Below are 24,293 nucleotides of genomic sequence, written 5' to 3' on the forward strand. Positions count from 1 at the left end.
TCATTTTAACTTTATGTTTTTTGAAATATTAAGCCATCTGTACCAATAGTGCTTATTAAGAGTACATCTTCGGGGCGCCTGGGTGGCGCAGTCGGTTAAGCGTCCGACTTCAGCCAGGTCACGATCTCGCGGTCTGTGAGTTCGAGCCCCGCGTCAGGCTCTGGGCTGATGGCTCGGAGCCTGGAGCCTGTTTCCGATTCTGTGTCTCCCTCTCTCTCTGCCCCTCCCCCGTTCATGCTCTGTCTCTCTCTGTCCCAAAAATAAATTAAAAACGTTGAAAAAAAAAAAAAAAAAAGAGTACATCTTCTCCCCTTTGAATGCCATCTTTATCATATACTAAATTTCCATGAATGCCCCAGGTTTTTTTGCCCCTATGCAGTTTTCATGTATTTGGCCCATCCACCAATAATCTTTAATTATATTTTATTTCCCAGGCTCTGTGTCTTTGCTGGTATGTAGGCTTTTTCTTTCTCATCTCTCTGCACTTTTTCTTAGATTAAGAAATTTTTGACTCTTATTCCTGATGCATAGACATGCAATTGATTTTTGTGTATTGATGTATTTACCAACCTTGCTGAATTCTAATAATTGTAATTATTAATTCTAATAACTTACTAGGATGTTCATTTGGATTCTCTACTGTACAACAATATTGTTTACAAATGAAGTATTGCCTACCAGGAAAGCTCACCCGAGCTTTGGTGTCCAGGGTTTTTTTGTTTTTTTTTTTTAAGTTTTCTTATTTATTTTTGAGAGAGAGAGAACACATACATGGCAGAGAGAGAGGGAGAGAGAGACAATCCCAAGCAGGCTCCGTGCTGTCAGCATAGAACACAACAGGGGCTCCAACTCATAAACTGTGAGATCATGACTTGAGCTGAAATCAGGAGTCAGATTCTTAACCAACTCAGCCACCCACAAGCCCCAGAGTCCGGGGTTTTTATTGCGGTTCCATCATGTAGGCATAGAACGCTTGTGTGACTGAACTTAGTTATTCAATGGTCAGTGTCTCTGAAAGTCAAGTGTGGTGTGGGCCAATGCCCTCACCAAAAATCATATTGTTTCGAGTCCAAGTCTGGCTCTGTGCTGCACATGGCACCTGCTCTTTTCTCTCTCAAAACAAAAAAAAACACCAAGAAATCACAGTGTTAGTGTACCCTGTTGGGTGTGGCCTATGGCCCCAGTTATCAGGCAAGATAACTTGCCTGTATCAGATACTTATCATGCAAGATATTCTAAAGAACTGATCAGAGAACAGCCCTTGGTTTAGAATGTAGAGGGTTTGGGCAGCCCAAGCCAGCTGAGTTAACCCCTTACTGTACATTTTATAGAGAGGGTTTTTGTTTTTGTTTTGTTTCTGTTTTTGTTTTTTTTTTAGGGAGAGTTTGTTTTGAACAGACCCCCAAATCACTTCTAGTTTAGAACTTATGGTTTGAGACTTTTGGGATTACCTAGGTCATATGAATTTGAGTTTAGCTCTGCTTATGGGTTGGCTCTCAGTTTTAAATGATCAATGATCATTTTACCCCTTCTGTTCTGCTCAGTGCCAGTGCAACACTCCTTGAAGTCATGTGTGTGTGTATATGTACATGTGTGTTAGGGTAGTACATTTAAATTTTTCCCCTACAATGAGGGCATAATGCTACAACAAAGGATCCTAAATGGAATGGGCAGGTTTTCCTATTAGATTTACCAATTTTAGGGGTCTCTAGGTCTTGTCTTCTGTCCTCAAGCTTCAACAAGCCATGACTATCAACCTAAGCTTAAGTTTGCCAAGTTAGACAAATGTCCTTGAGGGAAATGTACTTAGGTACTCTTTGAGTCCCTTTTTTCCCTTAGATATTGCCCTGGTCACTCCTTGCTGTTTTACAGTCCTATTGAGTGCTTTTCAGAATGGGCTTTTAAGGGGCACCTGGGTGGTTCAGTCAGTTCAGTGTCCTATTTTGGCTTGGGTCCTGATCTTACTGCTTGTGGGTTCAAGCCCTGCATTGGGCTCTGTGCTGACAGTACAGAGCCTGCTTGGGATTCTCTCTCTCTCTCTCTCTCTCTCTCTCTCTGCCTCTCTGTCTCTGCCCCTCCTCCACTTGCACTTTCTCTCTTAAAAATAAATAAATAAATCTTTTTTTAATAAAAAAAAAAGAATAGGTTTTTTTTTTTTTTTCAACGTTTTTTTTTTTTTTTTTTTTTGGGACAGAGAGAGACATAGCATGAACGGGGGAGGGGCAGAGAGAGAGGGAAACACAGAATCGGAAACAGGCTCCAGGCTCCGAGCCATCAGCCCAGAGCCTGACGCGGGGCTCGAACTCACGGACCGCGAGATCGTGACCTGGCTGAAGTCGGACGCTTAACCGACTGCGCCACCCAGGCGCCCAGAATAGGTTTTTAAAATATATTTAATTCTGTACTTTAGATTTTTTCCTTTTTTTTTTTTTTTTTTTTTTTTGCAGGAAAATTAGGAGGCTAGGAAACACTTAGATATCTATACTACTGTGGTACAAGACCAGTTCATTTGTTTTCATATTTTCTTTTATAAAATAATAAAGATATTGGGACGCCTGGGTGGCTCAGTCAGTTAAGCATCTGACTCAGGTCACAATCTCATGGTTCATGGGTTCAAGCCCCGTGTTGGGCTCTGTGCTGACAGCTCGGAGCCTGGAGCCTGCTTCGGATTCTGTGTGTGTCTCTCTCTCTCTGCCCTTCCGCCACTCATGCTCTATATCTCTCTCTGTCTCTCTCTCTTAAAATAAATAAACGTTAAAAAAAATTTTTTTAAATAATAATAAAGATATTTAAGGTTATAAATTTTCCTTTGACTATGACTTTTGCCATTTCCCATAGGCTTTATTATAAATTGCTATCCTTTTGTTAATGTCTAAATATACTGTGATCTCAGGTTTTATTTCCTTTTTGATGAAGGGGATATTTTAGAAAGCATTCTTTCATTTTAACGTGGTTAAGTGTTTCTATTTTGTTATGTTTTTATATTCTTCTGTTGATTTCTAGCTTAATTGAATTGTGGGCAGAGAATGTGGCTTGTACAATCTTTATGTCTCTGAAATCTATTAAGATTTTCTTTGGGCCAAGTACATGATCAATTTTTATGGATATGCTGTAAGCAATCAAAAAGAACATGTTTTCTCTGTTTATAGAAACCCTGTGTAAACAGGGATAAGATTTGTGCTTTAAATTAATGTGCTTTTCTCTTTCACATTTCCATATTTGTGTTTTTCTTCCACTGCCCAGAGTAATCTGTTGCCTTAGGTGAAAATTTGGACAGTTACAGCAGGGTAAAAAGAGAGTGGTAGTCTATGTTCAGCTTTTGATCACCAAAATAGAATTTTTTAAAATCTAAAGTAGAACAATATTCTTAAAAATCAAGCTTTCACCAGAGAGAAAAGGATTTTCTAAATTCCTTATGTTCATTAGCATATCCAAATACAGGCCTCAGGGATTTTTGCATGCTGCGGTTAAAGTAAACCACAAGTAGACAGAACTCAGTCTGTGAAGTCCTTGTTAGGAGATCACTTTTTCTGTCTTGCTCTTGTCCTCTGTAGTGGAAAAGGGAAAAGACCCGTGTTCTGACCACCTTATTCTGGCTATCACCTTGGACAGAGTGGTTTTGAGGGTGATATTGGTCCTGATGGTAGGGCATAGTGGCTTCAAGCAATAAGATGTCAGAAAAGCTGGAATAAAAAAAAGAAGGAGGTGGCGCCTGGGTAGTTCATTCAGTTGAGCTTCTGACTCTTGATTTTGGCTTGGGTCATGATCTCATGGTTTGTGAGTTCGACCCCCGCGTCCAGCTCTGCACTGGCCATGTAAGCCTACTTGAGATTCATTCCCTCTCTCTCTCTTTCTCTCTCCTTCCCCCCACCTCAAAAATAAATAAATAAACACTTTAAAAGAAAAGAAAAGAGAAAGAAAAGCTGTCATCAGAGTGGACTTGTACCTCCCTTCCATTTAGAACTCTTAGGAACGTCTACCACTTAAGAGTGGCCTCCTCACCGTCATGTGGGGACGAGCCAGACTGTGATAATATAAGCATGGTCCTGTGGTGAAGGTAGGCAGAGAAAGGGCACAAGTTGGACCCCTTGTCTCCCTCAACCTCTGTGTGGTGTGGAAGCAGTCAGAAGTTCCCATATCCCCTCCAAAGTGGGTGGCTGGCTTCCAGAGTGAGGGTTGAGCTGACCTGGTCCCAGAGGCTGTAGGTGGATGGCAAAAGCTAGAGGTCTGACATTAATTTGGCGTGGAAGAACGTGCAAACCAGGCTTCCAAATCCTAAGCAGGGCTGTTAGAGCCTGCCTGAGTTCAGAGGAGGATAAGGAGGCTACCAGCCACAGACCTAAGCAGTGGATTCCCCCTAATTAGGTACATCAGGGACATCATTACAGAAACCTGGTGACTCTGAAGTCAACACCGGGTCCTGCCCACAAAGATCCAAGCCCTCTCTGCTGAACTGCAGATATCCTTTTGAGAGTGGTAGGGTGTGGAAGAAGAAATGCAGAACTCTGAGTATACACCCCAAAGAGACAAAAGACCCAAGACAGACTGAGGTACCATTAGTTAGCAAAGGTAAGAACCACTCCTTTTAGTGCCAATGAGGAAAAGCTGGTGAGGAAGATTCGATCATTATAAGGAATTGAGAAGCTACAGTTTTTAGACATAACTAAGTAGTTGTGAGTGCAAATGTGTGACGTCCTTAGCACCCCGTTTCTCTGAGGCACATCAGATTGCTGCTTGTCTTATTCAAGTCCTGTTTATCCCTCATCTACCATTTGTCAATGTGAGCTGTCAAATTATTAAAGAGAAGTATTACCCCCTCCCCACTGAGAGTAGTTTTATCAACATTTCTGTTTCTGAGCAATTTTGCCATAAATACTTTTCTGTGTTGATGTTTGGTAACAACATATCAACATATATTTTCTTTGATGGGCTCTATTATTTATCCTTATAAAATATTCATTTCTGTCACATTTAATGTTTTTGGCTTTGAAATCTATCCTATCAGATGGTAACTTAGGGAGTCCTGCTTACTTTGTGTATTAGTTTCCTAGAACTACCCTAACAAAGTGCCAAATACTTGGTAGCTTAAAACTGCAAATTTTTTTTTTTAACATTTATTTATTTTTGAGAGACAGACAGAGTATGAGTGGGGGATGGGCAGAGAGTGAGGGAGATACAGAATCCAAAGCAAGCTCCAGGCCTGAGATGTCAGCACAGAGCCCGACACGGAGCTCGAATTCACAGACCAAACTGTGAGATCATGACCTGAGCTGAAGTCAGATGCTCATCTGACTGAGCCAACCCAGCCGCCCCCACGGAATTTTTTAAGATTTTTTATTTATTATTTATTCATTTATTTATTTTGAGAGAGAGTGTGTGTTCACGTGTGAGCAGGAGAGGGTAAGAGGGAGAGAGAATCCCAAGCAGGCTTAGCATGGAGCCTGAAGCAGGGCTCAAACCCACAAACTGTGAGATCATGACCTGAGTCGAAATCAATAGTCGGGACACTAAACTGACTGAGCCACCTAGGCTCCCCAAAGATTTTTTATTTTTAAGTAATCTCTACACCCACTGTGGGGCTTGAACTCACAACTCTGAGATCAAGAGCTGCATGCTCTTCTGACTGAGCCAGCCAGGTACCCTACAAACCACAGTTTATTGTCTCACAGTAGTGGAGGTTGAAAGCCTGAGATCAAGGCGTCAATAACGCCATGGTCCTTATCTCTTCTAGCCTCTGGTGTGTGTTGGCAATCCTTGGCTTATAAATGCATCACTGCAGCCACATGGCCATCTTTTGCCTTTTTGTCTTCACATGGTCTTCCCTCTGTGCGTGCCCATGTCTGCATCCAAATTTCACCGTTTTATAAGGATACCTGTCATACTGCATTGAGGCCCACCCTGATGACTCCATTCTAATTTGATTACCTCTGTAAAAACTCCATATCCAAATAAGGTCTCATTCTGAAGAACCAAATACGGTATGTTCTGAGGATTAAGACCCCCACATATCTTTTGAGGGGTTTATGATTCAAGCCATAACGCTTTGTGTTTGCATGATCTATTTGACTCTTTATTTCCAATTTTTATCATTTTGTTTCTAGTACATTTTTTTTGACAGAAAATATTTAAGAGTCTATTTTTATAGAGAATTCAATCCATTTATATAAATTTTAATGCTTTCATCTTATTTTACATCACTAATATACTTTACTATGTTACCTCTTTTCTCCTTTCCTGAATTCTGCTGGGTTAATCAACTCGTAACTATACTTCCCATCAAGATGAAACTGTTTGAATGCTTAATTTTTTTACTTCTTTCATTCTCTCCTTCCTCTTTGCCCCCATTTCTGTTTTTCTTTTTATTAAACTAATATAAAATTTTAGTTTCAGATTATTTTTACATCCTTCCTTATAGAATGGCTCTTTCTGTTGCCAAGAATCTTTTCTTTAATCCTTACACAGCAGTTTGCAATCATATTAGCATCAGCCATTTAGATTTAATTGTGTTTAGTTTATGGTTTACCACTGTTTCATATATTATAGTCTAACCCTATTTTGCAATCTTTGTTCTGAATTTCATTTTTATTTGGTTGGAGTACTTCCCAAGCAATTTCTTGGAAATTTCTTCAGAAAGAGCATATGTCTATATATTTTTTGTGCCTTTGTATGTCTGAAAAAAGTCTGTCTTTTGTTTTCATATATAATAACTTGGCTCAAAATAGGAATCTCAACTCATGGTCCTTTTCTTTCAAATGCATCTAAATGTTGTTTCCCTATATCCAGAGTCAAATTATGCAGATGAGAAATCTAAACCTGGCCTGATTATCTTCTCATTTGGGCAATTACATCTCTGTCTGAAAGCTTGTAAGATCTCCTCTTCATTCTTAGGGTTTAGAAATTTCACTGAGATGTGGCCAGGTTGTTTTTTTTCCTGAATTCTGCCCACGACTTTATGAGTTTTTTCTTTCTTTTTAAATTTTTTTTTAATGTTTATTTATTTTTGAAGGAGAGAGAGAGAGACAAAGCATGAGTGGTGGAGGGGCAGAGAGAGAGGAGGACACAGAATCCAAAGCAGGCTCTAGTCTCTGAGCTGTCAGCACAGAACCCCGTGTGAGGCTCCAACTCATGAACAGTGACATCATGATCTAAGCTGAAGTTGTTGCTTAACTGACTGAGCCACCCAGGCTCTTTACTTTGTGAGCCTTTTCAACCCGAAAACATTTTTTAGTTCAGGAGAGTTTTTTCTCTATTTTCTTTTCTTCTTTCTTTCTTTCTTTCTTTCTTTCTTTCTTTCTTTCTTTCTTTCTTTCTTTCTTTTTATAATTTTACCTGCTAAAATCATTGTTTTTATCCATCTGGAACTTTTATGATTCCCAGGACCTTTGGCTTTGCCTTTCATGGATCACCTTTTTACTTTTGATTTCCCTTTATCATTTTGCTCAAGGATGCGAGATAAAGATTCCATTTATATGTTCAGATCATTCATTTTCCTTTCATCATCATCCATTCTCTTTTATACCTCTCTTGAATTTTTTGGTAACTTTTTGTTTCAATATAGTTTTTAAAGTACAGAAAAGTTTCAAGAAAAGTATAAGACATCCCTTTTACCAATTGTTTATGGTTTTGCCCCATTGTCTGTGAAATTTTTAAGGAATCATATTTTAAGTTTCTGTTTATTCATAGATAGTTTATAGTATTTGTTGCTGTCACAAATAAAGAAATTTTTATTATGTTTTCTGGATGGTTATGTTTGGCATATATGAAAGTTGGTGGGGGAATATTTATCTAGTAATCAGACTTGTTATTAAACTTTCACATTATTCCTACATTTTTCAATTAGTTTTTTTGTATTTTCTTAGTGGATGACCATATCAACTACAAATAATGACAACTTTATATTTTTCTTTCCTATAATTGAGTGTCTTCCTACTTCCTTATGTTATTATTTTGACAAGGGTCTTCAGAATAATGTTGAATAACAAACACCCTGATCCTCCTGGTCTTATTCCTGATCTTAATGGGCTTTCCCAAGAAATTGAGGAATGTCCCCTGGCATTCACATAAAGAGTGATATTTGCTATTAGTTTTTGAAAAATGTCCCTTCTCAAGTTAAAGAAGTCCCATGTATTTTTAGTTTAAGAGTTTTGATTAATAATTGATGTTAAATTTCATCAGATCTCTCTTCTGTACTTACTATAATGAGCACATAATTTTTCTCATGCAATCTATTAATATAGTGAATCACATTAATAAATTTCCCAATGTTTAACCATCTTTACATCCAGGGCATACTGCTCATTGCTCAAAGCATATTCATCCTTGTGACATTGAGCTATGGCCTTCCTTTCCCCTGACTGTCCTGGTTTTACTGTCATAGTAACATAAGCTTCCCATCTTTTCCTATGCCCTTAAAAACATTTAAAATCAACTAAGAATATAAGGTGATAAAAGTTTGAGGAGTTAATAAATCTCTTGAAGGCCAAATCTAGAAAGTTAAAATGAAAAGTAATGACAATAAAAATGTCCTTTACTCTTCTTACTTTTTGAGAACAAAATCTTTAAACATATCAGCTGATTTTCAGACATCCACTGTTCAGGGCCTCATGGACACCAAACCAAGGAAAAAGCATTGTCATTTCAGAAGTGTCAGAAACTTAGATTAGCCAAGTACTTAAAAATGTATGTAGCTTATAAAGTCTAATAGTACTAAAAGTGATAGAAGCAAAAACAAAAAACAATCACTGTCCTTCCTGCCTCTGCCTCCTCAGCCCCAAAGGCATCCTTTGATGTTTCTTCTGTTGTTACCATATTTCCAAGTCAGAAATTGGATTCTGCTTCTTTCGGTTCTTGTATATAATCTATTGCTTCCCTATTATGGTAGCTGAAGATCTTAACTTTCAAAAACTTTCTACTCTTTTCCCCATTCTTTGAAAATAGCTGTATCTTTTTAAAAAAAAAATCCATAGTCATCTTTATGTTAAGTAAATCTTACACACTGCTGAGCTGAATGGTAATGCTCTTTTTTTAAATTAATTTTATTTTTTAAATTTACATGCAAATTAGTTAGCATATAGTGCAACAATGATTTCAGGAGTAGATTCCTTAATGCCTCTTACCCATTTATCCCATCTTCCCTCCCACAACCCCTCCAGTAATCCTCTGTTTGTTCTCCATATTTAAGAGTCTCTTATGTTTTGTCCCCCTCCCTGGTTTTATATTATTTTTGTTTCCCTTCCCTTATATTCATCTGTTCTGTGTCTTAAAGTCCTCATATGAGTGAAGTCATATGATATTTGTCTTTCTCTGACTAATTTCACTTAGCATGATACCCTCTAGTTCCATCCACGTAGTTGCAAATGGCAAGATTTCATTCTTTTTGAGTGCCGAGTAATACTCCATTGTGTGTGTGTGTGTGTGTGTGTGTGTGTGTGTGTGTGTGTGTGTATCCATTTATCCATTCATCCATTGATGGACATCATTTGGGCTCTTTCCATACTTTGGCTATTGTTGATAGTGCTGCTATAAACATTAGGGTGCATGTGCCCCTTCGAAACAGCATACCTGTATCCTTTGGATAAATACCTAGTAGTGAAATTGCTGGGTCATAGGGTAGTTCTGTTTTTAATTTTTTGAGGAACCTCCTTAATGTTTTCCAGAGTGGCTGCACTAGCTTGCATTCCCACCAGCAGGGCAAAAGAGATGCTCTTTCTCTACATCCTTGCCAACATCCGTTGTTGCCTGAGTTGTTAATGTTAGCCATACTGACAGGTGTGAGGTGGTATCTCATTGTGGTTTTGATTTGTATTTCCCTGATGATGAGTGATGTTGAGCATGTTTTCATGTGTCGGTTGGCCATCTGGATGTCTTCTTTGGAGAAGTGTCTATTCATGTCTTTTACCCATTTCTTCACTGGATTATTTGGTTTTGGGGTGTTGAGTTTGATGAGTTCTTTATAGATTTTGGATACTAACCCTTTATCTGATATGTCATTTGCAAATATCTTCTCCCATTCCATCGGTTGCCTTTTAGTTTGGTAATGCTTTTATTACATTTCCTTTCCTGCAAGTTGCTTTGATTTTCTTGTTGTTGTTCTTTGCCTCATCTTTTCATTTGCTTACTTTTCCCTGAACCTATTGCTAAGTCTTCTAATATTCCCCAATAGCTCTGTAGAGTGCCTCTCAGTACAATTTCCCACGCCATCAAATCTATTGGATAACCTCCCTTTCCATATGCCTCCTGCCAATCTGCTGTGATGCTCCCCTGGCCAAGGCACAACACTCAGCCTGTGAGTCCCTTTACTCCTTTCCTGCACTGGGTGCTCTGCTTTGTGTTTTCCTGTCTTCTTTCTTGATTTAGTCCCTCCTTTTGATGAAACACATATTCCAGTAGCTTCCTGTGAAAGGCCCTGGTAGTTTTAATCCTTTCCACTTGGACCTAGTGCCTGAAACTCTGCTGAAAAGTTTTGAGACTTTGCATGACTGGCAATATCTTTATTATGTCCTCATGCTCAATTTGCCAGGCCATAGCATTCTAAGTGGAAATTAATTTTGTGGGCATTATTCCTTTTCCTTCTGGCTTCTAACATTACTACTGATAGGTCAGCATGATAATCTACTTATTCCCAATGCACCATATGTGATTGTTTTTTCTCTCTGAAAACTTTTAGGATGTTCTTGTCTCCAGTAAGAATAAGTAATATTGTGAAAAACTTCTGTGTGTCCAGAGACTGCTCTTCCACTCTGATGTTATTCAGCCATGTGATCCTCCAATAACCCTATGAGGTTGTTGCTACTATAATTATTCTCATTTTACAGAAATGGAAAACATGACACAGATAGATGAGGTTATTTTCCTCCCAGGGTTTATATCCAGTCCAACTCTACATACTCTTAACCACTATTCTTAGCTTCCTACGAATGCAGTTTCAGGCACTAGGTCCAAGTAGTAAGGATTAACACCACCTGCAGTTTGGCCCCTTGATCTATGCACAAGGTCAACTAATTAGGAAGCGGTTTCTCTGTATTAGCCTGCCTTGGACGTTTCCTAACAGGAACCAGCCAGTAGCACTTTTAACAGCCAGCAGGCAGGGAGCTTCCAAAGACAGAGCAGGTATCATTTTCAGCACGGTCTCGTACTACTTACAGCCAATGAGGAGCCTTGCAGAGGGTGAATCACTACTTGTAAGGCTGACGCAGCACCAGTCTTGACAATATCAAGCACTCCCCTTTGTGATGTCCTGAGGTGTCTTGCACCCAGATGCTGCTAGCTGTTCATGCCTTATCTTCTGTACCTACTGTAGTCCTAGTGATTTTCCTCTTCTTATCTTTTAGAATACCACTGTAGGTGTCCATCATTGGCACATGGTTGATCTGTGTGTGATATTCTTTGTATTTTTTTGTTAACTTTTCCCACATTTGCATCTTCCTACCTAGACTGTGGACAGAGCTATCTTATACATCTTCTAAGTCGTCGTGGCGACAAAGAGACAACATATATATACACATACATGTGTATGTGTGTGCACTTGCCTTTTAAAGACCTTTTATCATAGAACTAATATATCTTCATGCTAAAAAAATTAAAACAGTAAAGAAGGGTAGAAAATAAAAGTTACATTTTCTCAATTCTTTTGAGTCTCCCAAACTCCTGCTTTTATCTCCTGCCATCTCACTGCCTATTTCCACTCCACAGAAACAGCTCCATCCAGAAATTTTCTATGTATATAATAGCATATATATGTATTATATCTTTTAACATAAATGGGATCATGTTATGCATACAGTTCTGAAACTTGGCAGTTTCATTTGTTGTATTATTAATATCTTTCTGTAGCTGCAAATTCTTCCCCTTTCAAACAGGTGTGTAGTATGAATGAATCAATTTTTTAAAATCAGTCATCTATTGATGGGCATTTAAGTCCCATCTAGGTTGGGGTTTTTGTTGTTGTTGTTTGCTTTCCTATTCCAATCAATATTGCAATGAGCTTCCTTGTAAAAACATCTGTAATCACTAATGCAAGCATATTTATAAATGAATTCATTGAAGTGGAACTTCTGGGTCAAAAGGTATATGCACTTGAAACTGTGATAAGTACAGCCACACTTATTTCCATGAAAGCTATGCCAAATCTGCTCTTACTGTGTCTAAGAGGGCTTCTTTTCTTCCATCATATCCAATTCCAGATCACGTAGCTTTTTAATGTTCCTTTATCTACTTTGGAGAGAAATTTGCATCTCTTCGTCATTTCAGTTTCCCTAATAATGATTGAAATTGAGCATATTTTTGGATATTTGTTGGCTACTGGTCTCACTTTTTTGCACTGGGCTGATTTTCATGTTCTCTGGCCATTTTCTAGTGGGCTATCCATTGGTTTGTTGGTTTTACAAGAAGTTTGTTCATTGTCTTGTGGCTTTTTGTTGTTGGTGGTGTTGTATTCATGAAATTAGTCCATTACCTGTTATGTGTATTGCCAATATTTTCCCTAGTTTATTGTCTATGGTTTAACCCTGTTTTTTCACTTTGTTACTTCTTATGCATGTGTGGACATGGGGATGTATATGAACTAAGGCAGCTGAAAAGAATAGAGGCTTGTTGAAAGCCCCCAAGCTCATAGGAGTAAAGAGGATGAGGGGGCAGGGAACTTTCCAAGCTCTATTGCTCATGTGCATTTGCTCATTTTACGAGAATCTGCCTTACAGAGCAGCTAGGAAGCAACCATTATCTAAACCTAAGACTCCTGTTTACATAGTGTTCAGTAAAAAAAAAAAAAGGCAATAAAATAATCTACGAAAATACATAATGAGATAAAAACTAGCTTTCTCCTCCTCCACCCTACCCCAAGAAAGATTCTGGGATATCCAGGATTGAATGACATATTACTGTGCAACTTGTCCATGCCAACTCTTGGAACCAACTTAATTCTCATCAGCCACTATAATTTATTAACAGTGAGGTGAGAAAAGACATGAATCAGCTTAATGTGATATAAGTAGGGCGTTGCCATAGCAACAAGATGCAGTCTGTTTTCTACTATTTATGTATGGTTTATTTTCTCCAGAGCCTCTGAGTTATTGCTTGAAACAAATGGAATGAGAAACATCTTGTTCTGAACACCGTCCCCCACCCCTTAGAGTGTATGTGTATATAAAACCACATTTTTTTCCATGAGAGAAAAAAAACAAAAACACAAAATTTAAAAAAAAATTATGTTTATAGCAAAAAACTAACTACATAGTTTCCAATTCACTGTGATTTTACAGAACTCAAATGCTTTTTTTTAATTTTCACCTCTGAGACACACTATTCCTCACTGAAACCTCTGGGAAAAAACCCAAAACACATGCTAGAAGCAAACCCAAAGCTAATATTGTTTCTCAAAGGAAACATTCATATTTTCTACCCAGACCTCAGGACTGGCTGGAACCAACTCCTCACTCCTAAAAGAGCACACTAAGAGTGAGCAGACTAAGCTTGGTGACAAGTTTTTATTTCACTTGATCTCAAAAGTTCAATAGAAAAGTCCAATCCAGGGAGGAAGCAAGAGCTGAGTTAGTGAGTCAGTCTACTTCCAGAGGGCACCACGGATCCTTTAGGAAGGAATCTTACCAGCCAGTAAACAGCCCCAACCTTGCCTGAAATACCTTGCAAGGAATAAGCACAGTTCATGAAGGATCCCTTTCATTTCCCGTGCTTTCCACTTTCCCTTGAGGATATGGATTCAGTTTTTAATTTTTTTAATGTTTATTTATTTTTGAGAAAGAAACAGAGAAACAGCATGTGCGGAGGAGGGTCAGAGGGAGAGAGACACACACACAGAATCCAAAGCAAGCTCTAGGCTCTGAGCTGTCAACACAGAGCCCAACGTGGGCCTCAAATTCATGAGCCATGAGATCATGACCTGAGCCATGGGGCTCAAACTCATGAGATGTGAGATCATGACCTGAGCCAAAGTCAGACACTTAACCACTGAACCACCCAGGTGCCCCATAGATTCAGATTTTAGATGGAGTTGGTTATCTCCAGGCCATGGAAGAAGTCAGGGTTGCAGCTGAGCAGAAAGGGAAACAGGAATGAAGTCCTTTCATTGCCTCTTTCCTCACCCTAACTCCTGGTTCCTATCACAATTGCCCCCATGTTCTGTAGAGACAGAAGGAGGCATAAAACACAGGAGAAATTTAACTGTCAGTATCTTCACTCGACATTAAACATGAATTGATGTTTATTTGGCTATTTTATTTGAATCTTTCTGTCACTTCATAAGTTTAGCAAATCTTCCCAATCAGATCCTCATGGCTGCCACCAGGCTTCTATGCTTGGCTGGGGGTTCTGCTGAAGAAGCCCAGAAATGACCAGTAGCACTCACCTTTCATGTAGATGCCTCCCAGATCTCAGATTCTAACATGCTCACCTTCAGGATTTCCAAATCCTACTGCTCCTCAGACACTCCTCTACTGCTCAGGTCTGGGAAGAAGGGAAATGGTGGGAGATTATTATAACCACTTTGGTGTCTGGGAAAGACCCTTCTCCCCACCCCATTTCCGCTGGATTTAGGATGTCATTCAAGTGAATTCAAGCAGTTCTATGTTAGCCAGGCTCATTAGTCCATAGGTCCTGGATATCACCATATGACACCCTCGTCATTGGTAACCCACTGTGATTTACCACTAAGAGAGCATCTAATTCATACCATACTAGAATCTTCCTTTGAGTCATTTTCCTTCAAGGTTTGAAGCACTTTTGGCTATATTGAGCAGTGGAGTATCTTATTCATTTTTTAGGTATAATTTACATAAAGTGCAAAAATCCTAAGTTTGAAGAATTTTACTTATGTGTATATGCATAACCACCCACCAGGCCAATATACAGAACATTTCCAACACTTCAAAAGCTTCCCTATGGTCTCTTCCAGTCTCAGCCCCTCCAAAGGTATATGCTATTCTGATTTCTATCATCAACACTTAGTTTTTCTTATTCTTGAAATTATATAAATGAAATCATATAAATTTTTTTGTATCTGGCTTCTTTTTCTCAGCATAATGTCATCTGTGAATGATATTATATGAGTCATTCATTTATTTTTAGCTGCATAGTACCCTACTCTATGAATATCCCACATTATATTTGTCCATTCTCTTACCGATGAACATTTGAGGGTTTCCTGTTTCAGGCTATTGTGAATAATTTGGGACTTTATGGATATTCTTATATATCTCTTTTGATGGGCATTACAATTATACGGAATTGAATTGGTGAATCACAGGTAGGTTTAGGCTTAGTAGTTACTATCAAATTTTCCAAAGTTGTTGAACCAATTTACACTCCCAACACATCCTTGGTAACATGTAGTATGGTTAGTCTTTTAAACTTAAGCCATTCTAGTGAGTAGTACCTCATTGTGGCTTTAATTTGAATTTTCCTTGTGACTACTGACATTGAGCACTTTTTCAAGTGCTGGGCGCAGGGCAAGTGGAGCACTCTGAGGCCTGCATTTGCTCACCACATCCCTGTGCCTGAGGGAGTGAAACCTTAAAGAACAACTAAAGAACACCATGACAGATGGAGAGAGAGAACACATAAGAAAGGATAAAGCACTTTTCCTGCTTTTTAAACAAGGGGCCCCACAAATTTTGTGTTTGGGCTCTGTCTTCAGTCTACTGAATTCAAATATTCAGGGTAGGGTCTGGGGTCCTGCATGTTCATCAAGATGCCAACATGGTGGCCATGTTCTGTAGACATTTTTCAATCATCACATAAATATGTTCAGTTCTTGCAGGACTAGACAAACAAGTGAAGAAACAAATAAACAAACCCTCAACACCAGCTCTCTGCAAGGCTCTTCACCGTGGCCTTGAAAGAGTCCTCTCTATGCATTGACTTCACTTTTATTCCAACCATCTCTCAGCCCACTGCAGATTTAAAGTCATTCCATAGAAACTGCTCTTGCCAAGGTCAACAAGTACATTTTACCTTCAAAATCCCAAGATATTTTTTAGTTCTTGTAATAGAAACCTTAATTTAGATTATTTGCCTATCTTACAATATCTCTTTTAACCGCCCTTTTTCCCAATCAGGACAGACCCCTAGGAGCCTAGTTTATATTTTGAGATCCTTCCCCCTGGCCACAGATAACTAAACCTGAACCTGTTCTAGGAAAATCAGATTCTTTCCTTCTTTCTTTCTCTGCTTTTCCCTTCCTCTCCTTCTCTCTACCCCCTTCCTCATATCCTACTTTCTTCTCTTCCCTTCCTCTCTCCTTCCTTCCCTCTTTCTGTCCCCTCTCTTCCCTACCCTGTCTCAAGAACTGAGATTCTAGTTTAGTCTGGGTAAGTTTTTAACTAGACAATCTGTACCCTCAAAACCATATGGTGACCATCTTCCAGTTCCTATGTAGCCTCATGAGCCAAGGAAAGAAAGATATCTGCAAAAAGAGAGGACAGCAGATATGCTGAGAAAAGCTGCAAGGATGGTAAAAGCTTTAAGTTCTTATCTGCAGACCTTCCTGCTCTTGAGTCTATGTGACACTCCTGTTCTCTTATAATCTATCCTCTCCTTTTTCTGAGCTAACTCAAGTTGGTCTCTGTTACCTGTAGCCAAAGAATCCTAATTAATACCACCCTTGTTCTTTTCAGCTTCTTGGAAGAGAAGACTCTTCTTGACTACTTTCTTCTTTATATGTGGATGACTCCACCCTACTGGGCTTCCTACAGTTTCAGTCCTATCTTCTTAGTCTTCCATGCTGGATCCTTTCCTGCTTCTGTCCTAAATATGCTGTTCCTCGGGTTTGTCTCTGTGCCTTCCTTGTTTTAATTTAACAACCCCCTGTCTCAGTCATTCTATGTGTCATCTCTGTATGGAGGTTCCAGGCATCACCTGTCCCCTGAGTTCTGTATCCTGCTTGATTGCTGCTGACGTGGCCCACGAGTGCCTTAGATTCACAAGTCCAGAACCAGGGTCCTTATCATCCACTCCTCCCAAGCCCCCTCCTCTTGTGTTCTTTCTCTTGGGGAATGGTACCACTCAACTGTTCAATAAGAAGCCTGGCCATGTCCCTAATTCCTCCCTTTTGCTCCCTTACATCCACTATCACCCAGTCAGCAAAGCCCCTATTCCTTTCATTCAATTTCCTAAATAGCTCTTGAAATCATTTGCTTTCCTCCATTTTCCCTGCCTCTAGGCTGGTTTACACATCCTTTCTTCCCAGCTAACCTCCTAATTGGTCATCTTCTAATATTGCCCTCCTCCCCACCAACCCAACCCTCTTTCTACTTTATAGCTAGAATGGTCTCTCTAAAACAAAAGTCAGATGCACATGCTTCTCATCACCACTTTCCTGCGGCTAAAGCCTAGACTTTTTAATATGGTTCACAAGGCCCTGCATGATATGCCCCCTGCTTGCTCTCAGACTTCAGCCTCTAACCATAGGAGACTACTCAGTGATCCCACATGCTGTCTCAGTGAAGATTCACATGCTCTCTGAATCCTCATGCCCTTGCACAGGTTCCCTTGCCCTGCTATCCCTTCCCCAACTCTTCTGGCCTCTCTGCCCCCTTCTCAACTTAGCTGACTTACTCATCATTCAGGTCTCAGCTTTAAAGTCTCTTCTGTGGTAGTCTTCCTTGACCCTCACCCCATAACTGCCCTCATCACACTCTCATGCTCCATTATAATTGCCTGTTTATGTATCTACCCCTCATTAGATCATGAGTTTTATGAAGGCAGGGCCCATACCATCACCTTCTAGCCAGTGCCTGGCACATGGTAGGGATTCAAATCTGTTGACTGAACAAGTGAATGTTAAAGCAATTCAAGTTCTTTAACATAAATGGAAGGCAGGTTTAAGGATGAGAAAGGTGAAATGAGATTAAAGAATAAGCAAGGCCCAGATATAGAGGAGATCACGTCTCAGGCAGAAGTTTGATTTTGATTCTGTCAGTAAGAGGGAGATGGATAAATCTTACTCCCCAAATTCACATTCACTCGAGATGATCAGTTGGTTTATCTCCCTGTACCACATCACCTCTGAACTTCAGCTTATGCTGATTCCCTGCCTAAAATTCCACTCCTGTTTCAATCACATCTCACCTGCTCTCTGAAGCTTTCCCTGGCTCATCCAGACCCTCCCATTTCCTTAAGATTCCACAACATCTTAAGCAGGTACTACATAGTCTGTTACTTGATTGCATTCTCTGTTTCACTGTGTGCTGTTATCTACTATGGGTTACCTCATCCTTCTGTAAACCCAAATATAAGGAAGAGTGGCTGTAAACAAATAAAAAAGGAGATGATGTTAAAAAAATAAAGTAAATAAGAAAATACAAAAATAAATAAAATAATAAAAATAATTTAAAAAATTTTTAATAAAAAATAAAATAAAAATAAAAAATAAAAAGTAGATGGTGTACACAAACATTGCAAAGAACATACAAATGAACATTATCCTTCCAAATCATCTTTATTCAAAATAATCGTAGAATTCTTCTCTGGAAAGGGCTATCTTATGAACTATCTTATGAAGATAGATCTGGAAAGATCTATCTTATGAACTGTATAAGAAATAGATTTGTTCATTATAACCCAAACAAATTTGTTTGGGCCCAAACAAATTTATTCAGCTAGCTTACCCACGTTCTTTTTCAGACTCTACCTCTGAATGACTTTTATATGTAATTGTAATAGCATATTCGATCAGAAAAGCAGAACCACTATGAGTGATATAGATTGAGGGACTTAGACTTTACACAGTTATGAGAGGTGAAGATGCCTGTTGCCTCTGCGTCTGGGGTGGGCCTGAGGTTTCTTTAGACCAGCAGGGCCAGCAGTCGGGAAGGAAATCTGACATGAGGTGTGAGAGAATGAGGACAGACTGAACCCCATGTGGGTCTCTCTCTACTGCCACCTGCAGAAGGAGCTTTGCCCCAGAGCTGTACCTGTGTCTGGTGTCTGACCCTAGAGTCAGAGACCTGGGGCAGCAGTGCCTTGGCAGCTCCTCTGAACCCTGCTGCTGCACCAGGTCCACAAGGGGAGCCCCATGGACCAACAACGTGTGCAAGCTGCAGTGACACTTGATACCCTATGCTAACCTGCAAATTCTCTCATGACCAACCCTGAACCAGCAGTGTACCCAGAAGGACATTCTGGGAAATGTAGTTCAGCTTACTAAGTTGATGGAAAACATAAACGACGCAGTTATAAAACTCAAGCTGACCTCCAAGAGACGGTTTGCCACCACTGAAAGCAAATGCCAGTATAAGAGTTCCTGAAGAAGCTGGACACAAGCAAGGGTAGAATTTGTGGAATGAGTAGCAAATGCACCCAAGAAGTTCAGATTGATTTCTTTCAAAAAAGACAATGTTCATTTGGATATATAACATTCTATTTCTTTATGGGGGGGGGGGGGCGGTGAGTCATAATATTTTATAGTCATTCCTTCTATTTTCATCATTTTCCCCTCTGGTTCTCAAGTATACAAATCTTTTTTTGGTGGTGGTGGTGGTGGTGGTGGTGGTTATATTTTAGCTCAAATGAGTATTGTGGCTCATTCATAAGTTGTTCAAAAATAATGCAGAGGAATGAGTAGGTCCTGGGAAAGTATCCTAGAGCTGGCTAATTCCTTCCTCCTAACCAGGAAAGATATTCTTGCTACTTTCTCTTCTTATGGATATACTTCCTAACTGTAGATTTTAGAGTCCATTTTTTTCTTGGGACTTGTGGCCCTCTGGCCTTTCACCACTTGTGTGCAAGTTGTTATATGGCATATGTCAGCTTCCTTATTTTAGCTCTTTCTAAAGTCTTTCTTCTTTTGCGTTGATAATTTTAATACAGATGATCTTATTCTGGTCACCCTAGGCAAATCCAGAGGTCAGCAAAAACTGTCTGTGTGTGTAAAAAAAACCCCTAAATAACAGATGACATGGTTGATGCATCACACTTCAGTCAGCCTGATCCCAGTTTCTTTTTTTTCATTTCTTGAACAAAACCCAGAGGCTTTTGATACCTAATATGATTACTAATGCATCTATCGCCTGGACCACTGCTGCTGAATTTTTAAAAATTGTATTAAAATACGCAAACAAATGTATTATTCTAACATTTTTGGGTGTATGGTTCAGTAGTGGTAAGTACATGCACAATGCTGTGGAACCAATCTCCAGAGCTCTTTTCATCCTGCAAAACTGAAATTCTGTACCCATTAAATAACTCCTCATTCTCCCCTCCCCCCCAGCTCCTGGATACCACCCTTTTACTTTCTGTCTCTATGAATCTGGCCACCCTAGGTACCTCATGTAAGTGGAACCTTATAGGATTTGTCTTTTTGTGACTGACTTATTTCACTTAATATAATGTCCCCAGAGTTCATCGATGTTGTAACTGATGAGAGAATTTTCTTCATTTTTAAGGCTCAATACTATTCCATTTATTTTATTTACCCATCCATCCATCATTAGACACAAGGGCTGCTTCCACCTTTTTGATCTTGTGAATAATGCTGCAATGAACATGAGTGTAGAATATCTCTTTGTGACCCTGCTTTCAGTTGTTTGGCGTATACACCCAGAAGTGTAATTGCTGGATCACATGTTAATTCTATTTTTAATTTCTTGAGGAACTCCCATACTGCTTTCCATAGCACTATTTTACATTCCCACCAAAAGTGCACAAGTGTTCCAATTTCCCCACATCCTCACCAACACTTGTTATTTTCTGTAAGTTTTTCTTTTTATTTTTTTTTTATCTTTATTTTTTGAGAGAGAGAGAGAGACAGAGTCAGAGCAGGGGAGGAACAGAGAGAGAGGGAGACACAGAATCTGAAGCAGCCTCCAGGCTCTGAGCTGTCAGCACAGAGCCCGACACGGGGCTTGAACTCATTAACTGCTAGATCTTGACCTGAGCTAAAGTCAGAGGCTCAACCGACTGAGCCACCCAGGCACCCCTGATTTGCATTTCCTTAATAATTAGCAATGTTGAGCATCTTTTCATGTACTTGCTATCCATTTGTACATCTTCCTGGTAGAAATGTCAGTAACTCATTTCATTTTATTGCTCAATAGTATCCCATTGTATTAATGTGCTACAGTTTATTTATCCATTCACATACAGAAGGACATCTTGATTGCTTCTAAGAATGCTTCTGTAACAATTGTGTGCGGGTTTTTGCATAAATTTTTTAAATTTTTTAACTCATTTGGATAAATATCAAGGAGCATGACTACTTGGATCAAATGGTAGAGTACATTTAGTTTTGTAAAAAAAACAAAACAAAGAAACCCAAACTGCCAAATTGTCTTCCGAAGTGGCAGTACCATTTTGTATTCCCACCAGCAATGAAGGAGAGTTACTGTGGCTCCACAATCCTGTCAGCATTTGGTGTTGTCAAAGAGTAGAAGTTGGAATAGATGACATTATGCCCACCACTTCCCCCAAGCCACGTTTTGGGGCTCCTACTGCTGTATTGAAATATATGTTTTGATGTTTTTCTTAAGGACAAGGACTGCTTCTCATCTTGGTATAGGAAGAAATATAGGGTCTGGCAAAAAATAAATGTTCACTATTTGTGTAAAAAGTAAGGAAGGAAGGAAGGAAACAGCCAGAGACACACATTTTGTATGCACTTTGCATCTGTGATTCTTCTATGCCTCATCCCACCTTTCAGCCTGGCCCCCAGGCCACATTCTTTTTCTTTAACTCATAATTCCCCAACTCAAGGGAAAATATCCTTGCTGGACCGTGATTCTCAAAAGGAAGATTAGAAGAGTCCCAGTGACTTTAAAGGAATAATACTTGGTTAGCCCCTGAACAGATGCTGGCACTTTCTAAGGGAAGAATCTCATTGTAGGTTGTGCTGTTCTACGAACATTGGCCCTTGGCCAACCCAGAACTGAGGAACTTTCCTCCCTTCACTGAACATCTAGAAATAGATTTTTGGGTTGTTATTTTTTATTTGTTTTACAATAAGAATGCATGACTTTAGTAAGCAGAGGGACCCAGGATTTTTTAACTATAAAAATACACTTTATTCTTGGTAGAACATTGATGAGAATGTTACTGTGCTCTATTTTTGTTGATTATTGTATTGAAATATATATGTATAATGTGAACAATATTTTGAGAATATTTTCACCCTTCATAACCCATAGTTCCTAGTTTTATTGAGGCTCCCATATTAACCAGAGTTTCTTCCATAGTGTAGAGAAGACAGATACTCCTTCAGCCATTTACCCATGAAGCATGGTGTCCCCAAGTGCACTTTATTATTAGCTATGGATAATAGCTAGGATAGGAGACTATGATAAGGATTGTTCATTCTGAAGAGGTAGAAGTGTGTGAAAGGAGAGATATGAGATCCAAAGGGAGATAGAGATGGTCAGAAGCCAATGCCAGGGATCTAAACTCTCCTTCCCAGCTGAGCCTCAAGATGAGGAGACTGTAGAGACAACTGGTTAGGTGCTGAGGTGCTCAAATCACTAGGATTCAATTACTCCATTCTCCAGGCATGGTATAACCCTAGGCTTCTAGGAGCCCAGTCTTTATCTTCTCTACATCCAACAGGGAGGGGACATGATGGTGTGATCTCAGAGAGGACAGGCGAGCAGAGAAGCATACTTGGCTCCCTACAGCCTGTGTGTGGCATACGGAGAATCTAGCAGTTCCCAAGCACCTTAGCAAGGCAACACAAAGGGGCAAAGGCCTGATGGAATAACCACCCTCAAGTCAGGATGAAGATGCCTCAGTAGGTAGTGCTTTTAAAAAATCAGACTCTAGGTATGGGTGCCAGTGAGAGACAAAAGACTAGATGAGGCCAGTCTAGGGGCCAGGCTAGGAAGCAGAGGTCACTCAGTGGATCTGAGTCTTCTTCTCTTCTGGTGCCATGAAGTCATATAAGCTTCCACATAACTTGAAACGTCATCTTGAAAAGGGGTGGGAGAGGAAGTGGGAGAACTAAGCATTTATGTAAACTTGGGGTCATTCAAAAGAGATTATTTAGATGGCACAAATAGAGATACTGGTGATTTGCAAGTTTAAAGATTGTTTCTTCCTCTTACTATTCCTGGGTAGGGAGCTTGATGGGGAAATTAGATCAGCTAAGGGAAAATAAGAAGTTTCCTTTCCTTTATACGATTGAGTGGTACAATGTATATATGCTGCCCTGCACATGTGGTGGTAGTTTGATGACTTCAATTGTTTTCCCCTTGGCTTTGTGTACTTTCTTGATTTGCACAATATTCAGTCTGAGGGTCATTGGAAAACAAAGCACACACACACACACACACACACACACACACACACACACACACGTTGTAATATTGTAACCCAGTTACTACCATGACCACTGCTGATTTTGAGTCACCAAGCTCCACACCTGGTCTGAGGTCACCCTAGGTTCTAAAATCACCTGGAACACTTCTGTGAGCTGTCACTAAAATATTTTGCTGACTTTCTTCATCCCAGCTTTATATCCTTCTAGCAGAAACGTCCAGGAATTGTGTTATACTACCAAATTCTTAGAAGTAGTTTTCAGAGTGTTTTATTTGTATTGTCTCATATAATGCCAACAACTCTGTGAGTTAGATGGAAGAAATGGTAGTAGTTCTATTTTACAGTTAAAAACAAACAAACAAAAACAAAAAAAACTAAGCTCAGAAGCTTAAGTTGGGGCGCAGTCATAAAAACAGAAAGCAAACTAGGTCCTTCAACAGAGAGAATTTATTATAGGGAATTGGCTGCAGGCATTTGTATACTGGAACTGCTCATACTGATGTGGGGTCGGGAGGGAATGGTCAAGAAAGGATTCTTGAAACATTTTTGGTGCAAAAAGGTGTTTTCATTATGGCACAGGGATAGGACCAGTGGGCAGAAAGAGCTGCACTTTTGCTGTATGAACCTGGTGGTTATATGCTTACTGCTCAAGGGGGAGGGGACGTGCAATGAGTATTAGATCATAAATGTCTTCTGTGAATTTCTACTCTTAAAACTACTTTTGCAAGATTTCTCCAGTGTTTATCATTCAGCTCAATGTTAACTATCGGTGAGATGTACAGGCAGTCATGTGACCCTTTAAGAATGTAGAAGCCAGCAACTATTTGATCCTTATCGCAACTATAAGTCAGCCTTCTGGGCTAAAGGTAAATGTTTTTCTGCTTCTATCCCTCATCAGTACCAGCTTAACTCCAGTGATGTCATGTTGGTAGTTGAAAATTATCCACAGTAAATTATTTATTTATGAAAATCAGCAATCATGAAAATTACAAATCAGGGTTCTTTTTGTTTTTGTTTTTCTGGAGAGCTGTTTATTAAAT

At 39.4% G+C, this 24,293-nt stretch overlaps 1 protein-coding gene across 1 annotated transcript in view; it reads left to right on the forward strand.

The window, feature by feature from the left end:
* LOC131485122 (uncharacterized) overlaps positions 1-24,293 on the forward strand; it is a 240,932-nt gene that overhangs the window by 140,909 nt on the left and 75,730 nt on the right. The window lies entirely within an intron of this gene.

The sequence above is a fragment of the Neofelis nebulosa genome, chromosome 9 (assembly GCF_028018385.1).
Source record: "Neofelis nebulosa isolate mNeoNeb1 chromosome 9, mNeoNeb1.pri, whole genome shotgun sequence".
Taxonomy (NCBI): Eukaryota; Metazoa; Chordata; class Mammalia; order Carnivora; family Felidae; genus Neofelis; species Neofelis nebulosa.